Genomic DNA, 10408 nt, shown 5'->3' with positions numbered 1-10408 from the left:
CTGAATTCAATGAGTGGCAGAGCCAGGACTTCTGATGTCCAACTTCCAGCTCTTTACTGAATGTGGCAGAAACCCTGAAATGATGTTTGTAGCAGGCAACACTCTCTCTGCTATCAGCTGGAACCACCTTCGGAGGTGGGCACTGCTATCGTGCTATTTATAGATGGAGAATCAGAGGCAACGCAAGGCCTGATGTAAGACCACACACTAGTGCATGGGCAAGCTGTGGTTGAAACAGGATTGAATGCTAAGAGGAGTCTAGGCTCAGTCCCATAGGCAGGGGAGCCACTGGTGGCTTTTAGCAGTTGCTCTGAGCTGTGCCTGAGGGAACACACCCTGGGCCCATACTAGAGGGAAGAAGGACTAGAGCAGCTCTAGGTCCCTTCCAATGTTGAGATAAATGTTTCTTCTCTCACTTAGACATGTGGAGGACACAGCACCCCCTCCTAAAGCCTGTGCTGCTCAGAGAAAATGCTGAGGCCTGAATCCCTCCCACGCTAAGCCAGTTCCCACCACTAGCCTGGTCTCACAGACCCAGTCACCATCTTTGTGGATCTTCTACGAATCCTTATTGATTTGAACATGTTGGAGCTCTCATCTCATTTTCACTTGGTATTACCCTTCCAAGTGTCTCTCTTAATCTCCCAAAGGGGGCTACACTTGGCTGCCCACAAGGGAGTGCATCTCGGACTTGTGACCTGCAGGTGTCCTGATTTAGGCTGAGCTGTTGTCACCCAATATTCAAGGCTGGTCCCAGTATGCTGAGGTCTGTCCCAGGACTAGAACTGGACAACTTTTCATTGGTCCATGTTGACAGGTGCCTGTGCTGGCCGTTGGCTCCTCTCAGAACTTGTGCTGTGCCTCTGATAGGCTCTACCAAGATCAATGGACATGCTAAAGATTAATCCCTGAGACTCAAAAGTGTAAACAGATTGTCATTAGTCATTATTTTATAATGTCAGAAAACCAAGTGGAATAAATAAAAAGGGGGAAATTCTTGACTCAAGTAACTGAAAAGCCAAGGGCAACCATGTGGAATATGTGAAAAAGATGGGGTCTGGTTGTTATAATGACTAGGGAAACGTCCTCCATTTTGCTGGTGAGAACTGGGGATGGTAAACATCTTGCAATGGTAAACACCTACAATGTGTAGAATGCCCAAAATGCCAGTTGAATATTCATTAAGAAGCTAGTTTAGGGGCACCTGGGTGGTTCAGTCTGTTAAGTGACTGCCTTCAGCTCGTGTCATGATCCTGGAGTCCCAGGATCGCATTACACATCAGGCTACCTGCTCAGTGGGGAGTCTGCTTCTCCCTCTGACACCACCCTCCTCTCAGGCTCTCTCTCCCAAATAAATAAAATCTTAAAAAAAAAAAAAAAAAAAAGAAGAAGAAGAAGAAGAAGAAGAAGAAGAAGCTGGTTGAGGTACATCTTACTTCAGGCACAGCTGGATCCAGGTACTCATATGCCCTTCTCAGGTATCTCTTGGGTTTGCTGTCCTCCATGCTGTTTCTGTGGTCCCCACATCACCAACAAGTTTGAGATGACTAATACCTCACCATCCCCACAGAAAGAAAGTGTCTCTTTCTCAGTGGTCCCAGACAAAATCTTAGGCTTGACCTTACCAGTTCAGACTGGGCCCGTGCCTATCTCCTTCACTCGGCCATTGTGAAGAGAGGGCAGGAATTTGCTAACTGATGGGACCTGAGATAAAGGCTGTCCCTGAGCTGACATCCAGCCAAACCACACGGATCAAAGAGGAAAGCAAGAGGACCCCCCAACACACACAATCCTGGGAGCAAAACTGAAGGAGATTTTGACAGACCAGCTAAAACCAGCAGATGCCCACCCCACAGGGCTATACCCTACTCCAGGACACTGCCTCTAGAAACAACCTAGCAAAGTCTGAGAAAGTGGACCATCAGAGAGACTGCACCATATTTCTGAAGGTGAGGAATAAATATCAAATCCCATAGGAAAGATTGACAGACTTGGACATAAATATGGAGTAAAATTCTCAGTTTGGTGGAAGTCACGTTCTTTAATGTCCTAAAAAATAGAACTAGCTGAAAGCCAGGAGGCAGAAAGGAAGCAGCATGGAGGAAATGAACCCATCGGTGCACTTTGGCTCCAGTCTCCCTCCCTCATTCCCTGGAACATGCATGGTGAGGAGACACTCACAGGTGCCAGGCTGCCCCTACAGACAGGGTGAGGAAAGATGGAGTTTGCAGTCTGGAGAGGAAGACCGGTGTTGAATGAGTAACTAGAAACACGAAGAGCCCTGTGCCTGAGGAGAACAGGCATTGGTAGCACATGGCAGAGGGATACAGCCTACTCAAGGACGAGATTCAAGCTGCTTCCTGCCTGGAGATTCTTGGCAAGAATGGGCAGTGCCAAGATAGCAGAGAAGTTCCCTCCTGCCCAGAACAGGGTAAGCACGTTTCCGCCAGAGAAATCGGAGCATGTGGCCCATTTTTATCACGGTCGTTTCAGGACGTTTGCTCTGCGTCTGTGCACCTTCTCCCCATCCCTCCCACGTGTGCTCATTTATGCTACAGCTGTTTCCTAAGACTCCTTATGCCAGACACCAGCATCACAGAGAAGAATGGAGGCAACACAATCCCTCTCAAGAGGCCAAGCACCCCCAGAGCTTCGGCCTGGTGGGGCCCTGGTGGGTGGGTCGGAACATACTGTGTTTGGTGCTATGGAAACAGAGGTGAGCAAATCCATGATGCCCGTGTCATCTTGCTAGAGCTGCTGTGACAGAGGATGACAGAGGGGTCATAAACAACAGACACTTGTTTCCTCACTGTTTTGGGGCTGAAAGTCTGAGGTGTCAGCAGAGTGCTTTCTTCCGAGGCCTCTCTCCTTGGCTTCCAATGGTCACTCTCTTCCTGTGCCTTCACTGGCCTTCCTCTGTGTGTGTATGAGTCCAGATTTCTTATCTCATGAGGACACAGTCATACTGGAGGGTGACCCACCCTCACCACCTCCTTTTAATTAATCCCCTCTTTAAGGACCTGTCTCCAAGTACAGTCACATATAAATGTGGGGGACAGGACTCAGCCTATGCTCATGGAGACCATGTTGCAGGGAAGAGTTCAAAAGTGAAATGCATAGATTAATAGCTACTAGGCAAGTGATTATTAGAGTACAAAGTACAGAAGGATCACAAAGAGAGTCTCATCTGTTGCTGGGGAAGCAGCATGGAAGCTTGTTTTTAGAGATTGGGAAGGTTGTTCTGGGGGAGGACGTGCATAGGCAAGTACCCAGAGGGCAGGAGAGAGCTGGGCCAAGCTGGAGGGGAAGGGAGAACAGAGGGCAGGCCAGGGCAGAGGAGAGGAGAGCGGGGAGAAGGAGGAACTGAGATGAGAAGGGACAGGCAAGCAGGGGTGAGCCTTCTAGGCCAAGGGCAAGAGTGTGCCTTTGAGGAGTCTAAGGAGTGGGACAGAACCATATCTGTGCTTTAAACTCCTTGGGCAAGGTAGAGAACGGATCGTATGAATATAGGGAAGCCAATGAGGAAGCTGCCACAAATTTCCAGAAAAGATGTGGTGATGTCCTGGCGTAGGGTGGTGGCAAGGACGTGGAAAGAAATGGGCAGACTGGAAGGTCCTCTCCAATAAGCTAAGTCATGGTGAAGGCCAAGGAGGAAGTTGTCCACATGTCCCTGAGGAAGACTGCTCTTTGGTAACGCTTCTCTAATTTGCAGTTATATCTTTATAAGACTGTTAAGAAAACCAGAGGAGGTTTTGGCGGGGTTTGGGGGAGGGTTGGGATTTGGGAGGTTGGGGGAGGTTGGGGGAGGGAAGGGAGGATGCCTGGGAACCCTCCCAACTCTGGGCCTATGTGTCAGTCAGGGTTCTTCAGAGAATCAAAGCCAGCCCGGTACATATAGACATTCTATGGAGCTTTATTACAGGAACTGGCTCACACAATGGTGGAGGCTGGGAAGTCCCACAATCTGCTGTCGGCAAGCTGGAGCCCTGGGAAAGCCTGTGGTGTAATTCAATCTGAGTCTGAAGGCCCGAGAACCAGGAGCCCCAGTGTCTGAGGGCAAGAGACGATGAATGTTCAGCTCAAGAAGACTTTCACCCTTCCTTTGCCTTTTTGTTCTATTCCGTCTCCACAGATTGGATGGCACCCTCCCACATTCATGCGGGCAGAACTTCTTTACTCATCTATGGATTCAAATACTAATCTCTTCCAGAAACACCATCACAGACACACCCAGAAATATTGTTTTATCAGCTCTTTCTCCCTTCTCCCAGCCGAGGCGACACAGGAAAACAATCATCCCAGCTACCATCTCCCCTCAGGACCCTGCTCATGAGATGGTGGGCACATTTGCTGAAAGGAGAGGCCAGACTCCATCCCTCAGCCTCTGCCTCTCGCCTGTTGTTCCTCTGGGTCACGTTTTGGCTGACACCGGTGATGCTGATGGGGATCCGAGGCTTCATTTCTCTTCCCGGCCAGGACAGACGCTTGGACTGCCCACAGTCCCTCCTGAGCAAATCAGCTAAAGCCTCCGTGGCGGCCAGACTGCTGTATGCCAGGTGACACTCCTTGCCATCTGGACCCCAGCCTTTCTGACCAGGAGCTGGGCCCTTCCAGCAACAACAGTGGGGGCTCCTTACTGATCAAGCCACCAAAACAAGAAGTTTCCCTCTGGGGGAATGAAATGCAAGACAGAGGGAGATAGTCATGACCCGGGAAGTAGAGGGGACAAAGGTGGAGAATGGTTTGATGTAGGAGGTGTGGACACCTGGATCCCAGAATTCAGCTGCATCCCTGGCAGTGAGGATGGTGAGTGCATACAAAGGACAAGTGTTCAGTCTGCTGACCCACACGGAGTGCTGTATACACACTTGCTCATTTTTGTCCTCACATGCAGCAGGAACTATTACCATGACCATTTCACAGATGGGAAAACCGAGGGAGAGAGCAACTAAACAACTCCATGGAGGCCAAAGCGAAGTGGTGCCGCCAGGGTTCAAACCCAGGCAGTCTGGCTCCAAAGACCATATTCCAGACCCAGGGCCATTGGCAGCCTCCCCATCTGACCTCCCACATTCTATAACAGCACACAAGCGGTAGCGGGGGGGGGGGGGTCCTCCCATGTGTCTCTTTGCTCCCCAAAACCTAAGGCAGAGCTGGAGAATGAGGTCCCATCAGCCACAGTGGGTTCTTGGCTGTCCCTCTGTGGCCTCGGATGACAGAGCTCCCGATGGCCCAGAGTCACTCCCACTTGGGTGACAACTATCTCTTTCAGTGAAAAAGAATGAAAACTCCTCCCGCTGCAGGAGTGCCTCGGCTCAGGGCCCAGGCTGGTACTTGGTGGCCTGGCAGTGGTGTCCTCACTACCGGGCTGAGAGACACGGCTCTCCATACCTTGACTAGTTTCAGCCAACTGCCACTCTGCCGGGGCTCAAGACTGAGACAAGGCTATGGCACCTGTGTGGAGGTAGAGGTCCTGAATGGGAGGGAGGAGGGGACGCAGAACGGAAAGCAGGGAAGCCTGGGGGTCAGGGGCCAGGTTCTATCCCCAGATCTGTCCCCACTGACTTTCGTGACTCTGGGTGAAGCTGGGGCCAGGGGTCTTCTTTGTTCCATTCATTTCTGTCCAATGCACCAGACATCCTAATTGATACCAACACTGTACCTGGATGCCTGCCTCCCTGCCCTGCAGAGAAGGAGTGACCAGAGAGATTCACAGGTGCTAGAAGGATGCCCTGTTCATGGCACTGCTTCCTGACACAGACACTCAGCCCATCACCCTCTGGGAGAGCACACAGCATGGGGCTCCAGAGGGGAGCAGCTATCTGCTCAGGTGGGCCTTCTACTCTGCTCTAAGAAGCTGACCTGGTTTCTTCCATCAAAGGGCCTCAAGGACCCATGTTGGCTCCTCCTTCATACCTCTACCCATCACCCCAGAGGATGCCCTGAGGGGGCACTGGGATCCAGCTGCCCGCCTGAGGACTCCTCCTAGGAGGACACAGCCCTCAGACTCCTCCCACCCAGTAAGCCCAGACAGACGCTGGCTGTCCATCTGCCTGTCTGTGGTGTCTAGAAAGACACATCTTTTCTACGTGTCTAGAAAGCAGGACCACAACCCAAGTCAGTCGGCCCAGCTGAGGGTGACACGGAAGAGAAGAGCAGAGGCTCGATATTCATCCCCTTAGGTCTTGGCTTTCCACCCAAAGGTATTTGTGGCCACTAGTGCCACAGATCACCAGGTAGGAGGCTGCCCAAGGCTGCCCGGGGCCCTGGCTGCCAAGGGAGGGCTTAGGACAGAGTCTGGGTCCTCAGCTACAAAGGGCAGAGAAAGAGTAGACCTATTCCAGGCAATACGGCCTCAGTCTGAAGCTGATTCATGAACCAGTGTCCATGGCCACTCTGACCTGACTGTCACCAGGCCCCTCAGAAGCAGTGAGGAGGGCTCCACGGGCCAGGACCTGCCCCTGGGCATGCCTGCCTCCCAGCCAGGTGGGAGCCCATGTCCACCCCACCCCTCTGGAAAGCCTCACTCATGTGACAATAAAATGGGTGACATGAGTCTCAACATACAAACCAATTCTAGGGGCAGTTGCCCTGACTTCATTTAGCCTGCTCTGCCTCGTTTGGCTCTGTGATGTGCCCAACCCCCTTGTTCTGGAAGCTCTGTTTCCCTTTGGCTCTGGCTGTGACACTCTCTGCCTGGTTTGAAATTGGTTTGAAACTTAAACTTAAGTTTCAATTGGTTTGAAACTTAAAATTGGTTTGAAACTTAAACTCCCATAGCTCCTCTCTCCCTGTTGTGTGCCTGATGGCCTCACGCACTCTTGCTGTCTGAGGGCCTCCTGAAACTAAGAGGCTCTCACAGCTGTGCCTCTCGCTCTCCTGAGCCTCACTGCTGGATGACTGCTGGTTGTCATCCTTCGTCACATCCCCTCACAACGGCCTAGGAACCTTGCACATCTTGAGGGGATCAACCCTCCCAGTCTCAACTAGTAGGGTCCAGGCAGGCTCCAGGGGCTTCCTTCCATACATCCTTCCTCCTCCTCCTAAAGTGCGGTCACTCTCCACCTTCTGCTGCAACTTCCCCCTTCTAATGCACAGCCCCCGCTCCATCCATCTGCCGCCGCCCTGGGGGGTGCCCCTGTGTGGCCCTACCAAGTGTACACAGCATCTTTGTTCTCTTCGGTGCCTGGTTGCTACAGATTTTTCATATCTTCCCTGTGCAGTCTCTCTCCCAGTCTGTTGCAGTCCCCTCCCTGTTCTCCTCACCCTCTGCTGTGCATCTCTTTCTCTCCACGCCGGGGGCTTTTCAAGAAACTTGACTGCAGGGGCCATGTGGAGGTGAGGCAGGAGCGGTGTGCTGGGCTGCCCGTCAGTGCGCAGAGGCCGATGGAGAGAAGGTGAGGAGCCAGCCCTGTAGGAAATGGTGAGTGAGCTGGGCGTGCATGGAGGCTTCAGGCCCTCGGTCTCTGACTTGCCAGCTTTGGGCGCGCGCATCTCTCTGCGGCCCTCTACCTGTGGGTGTCCTTGAGATCCCACCCACTGACAATGCCCCTGTCTCACTCCTACCTCTTTCCCTGAGCCACCCAGGATGACTGCCCGCTCCCTGAAAGCTACATAGCCCTCTGGTTCCCACCTTGCCTCTTCCAGGCCTACCACTTACTGCAGCCATTGCTATGGCAACCAGCTTTGGTGACTGTCACTTGGCTGTGCCTCCCCTTGGCTTTGTGTCCAGAAGCTTTCCTGTCACCCCAGTGAGGGAACCTCCAGGGCACTTAAGGTTCAGAAAGCTGGGGATGGAAGGGGACACTTGGACAGATGACCTGTGGAATCCCCTTTCTGGGGGACAATTCTGACACATCCCTTCTTCCTGGCTATCCATGTCTTCCACTCCTGTTCCCCAGAGTTGCTGCCCAAAAGAAAGCCCGTCTAGCATTGCCCCATTCCAGCACAAAGCCTACCCGCCCTCTAACACACATACAGCCTGCGTCCTGCCAGCAATCCTGTACTGGATGAAGATTAGGAGGAAAAGGACCACATGGGAAGAGGAGAGGCCGGGCAACCAAGGAGCTTGAAGTCTGTGCCCTTCCCCTGCTTAGGGCCAACCCAGAGCAGCAAAGGCTGTGGCCAGAGGTGTGGGCAAGGAAGCATCACTAGCAGACAAAGCCCTCACACACAGCCCAACTTGCAGTCACTCCCTCATCACCCCAGGGGCCTGTGGGATGCCTGGATGCGGGTAACCCATCTGAGGCCCTCGCAGCCTCAGGGCTGGTCTCCAGGGAGTCACTGGCCCCTGTCAGGGTTCTCAGCTCCACCTGGAGCGAGAAGGTGCCTTCAAATGGACATGGCCCCACGTCCCTCAGGAAGGCAACAAGCCCAGTTTCTGTCTCCTCCATCAAATGCTCTTAGGGTTCTGAGATTGGTTTGAAACTTAAACTGTCTCAGACTCCTCAGGCCAGATTCCGAGCTTATGTAACTCCTTGGGAATTCCCATGTGTTGGACTGGCTGTTCCTAGAATCTTACTATGATTCATAGCTTGGTTCTGGATGCAGAACCTCCATGCGGCTCTGAGCTGGTAAATGCGAGCATCTGCCTTGGACTCAGAGAGCCATGCACAGACCGGAGCTGTTGGGAAGAGGCTGCTCCAGGGGTGTCCACCACCCATAGCCGCCCATTCATCCATACCACCCCCAGCTCAAGGGAATTAAGACTTGCAAACAGCTCTGACTGCTTCAGTGAAAGGCCACCGCTCAGGAAACTGATGAGCTTGTGTTCAGGATGCCTGGTGGTGTCTGGAGGCCAGCCTGTATCTGGGCCAGCCAGGCCACTGGGAGGAAGGTACAGGTCAGGGGGGCTGTTCCTGAAGGTGGACCCTTCCCCACCATGTACAGTTCCCTCTACCCACAGGCCTTTGGCGTGGAATGTACTTCAGGTCCAGGGCCCAGAATCTGTGCTCCCAATTGGAGCGGACAAACACCAGTGTCCCACAGTGGGCTTGTGCAGGTTGCAGCTGGACTGGCATTTTCTTCCCCATGCTTTCCCCTTCCTGTCACCATAGGACCGATTGGCATCTGGAAGTCCCTGCAGTGTTACTGTATTATGTGAAGTCACAGTGGGGGCCTTGGGCCTGTGGGAGAAGGATGTCTCCTCCCACCCCGGACTCGGGCCTCCTGAGCCAGGCTGCTCACAGAGATGCTGTCGTACTTCCTCATCTGGCCTCCTCCTCTCCAATCTTGGGACATGCCCCCTCCCTTCCTCTCTGGTCTCCACTTCTCCCTCTCACATACAGCAACTCCCAGAGACACCCAGAATGCTGAGCCAGCTGCTCCTGGGTAGTTCCTGGGCGCCGTGCCCTGCCTGGTGCTAGAATGTGAGTTGAGGGTTGACAGGCACCCGGCAAATCACCATGGCCTCCAAGACCGAGTGCTTATGTCCCTGGGCCAGGATCTGCGCGCAGCCTTGATGTCTGGCTCAGGGCAGCAGCCCAAGGCAAGAGATGTTCTCTAAGCTCTGGAAGCAGCCTGCATGGAAAGCTGGCAGCATGCAGCGGCCAGTGACGCGAGCTTGGCACAACCTGGGACTCCATACTCTTGGCCTCAGACAATCTAAATGTAGATTAAAGAAGTTTTGGAGACAGTGGCTGAGAAAAGAGAGCTGCTGCAGGCAGCAGGCATGGGGACAAATCTGGTGCCTCCTGCCTGGGCCTGGAGTGGGTGCACACCTTGCTCATTGCTGACTCCCCGCACCATGTGGGCTGTCATGCCCCAAGCCCTGAGCTGACGTGGACATGGTCACTCCCTGGATGACAGGAGTAACTAGCAGCATGGCACAAGCCTTCTCATCTTCTCCTGGAGCCCCAATCTCGTGCCCACCTCCCCACCGTGGGACCTAAGAAGGATGGAGTCTGCCAAGAGCCCTATTCGTCCCATCAGCCAGACTCCCAGAGCCCCAACATGGCCGTTAGCATCAGAGACATTCCTACTCAGAGCAAGGTGTACTTTGGCCTAATTGCCTATTTTCATACTCCACACTCTTGGCTCCAAGGTCTCTAGCTGAATAGAATGGTTCTGATTTAGGGGTCTTCCCTGGGGCCACGGGATGTGGGAGCAGTCCTCTGGGCCTTCTCCTTCCCCTGCAGAGGAAGGCCAACATCTGGGGAGGCAGACTCTGAGCCAGAAGCCCTGGAGCTTCAGCAGCCCCAGGCTGCTGAGCCCACTTGGCCTCCCAGCATCCGTCCTGCACTGGGCTGTCAGCCTGCACGGTCAGCCTTACCGCAGGGCTCATTTCACCGGTGTTTCCTGCGTTAAAAAGAGTTAAGTTCCAGGGCTGAGTCCTTACTGACAATGTGCTCTCAAGTCAGGGATACTTCATCTAGAAAATGTGGATATGACAGACCTACTCTCAGGTTTA

Source organism: Mustela lutreola, chromosome 9 (assembly GCF_030435805.1).
Source record: "Mustela lutreola isolate mMusLut2 chromosome 9, mMusLut2.pri, whole genome shotgun sequence".
Lineage (NCBI taxonomy): Eukaryota > Metazoa > Chordata > Mammalia > Carnivora > Mustelidae > Mustela > Mustela lutreola.
Note: the sequence above shows the minus strand (reverse complement) of the source record.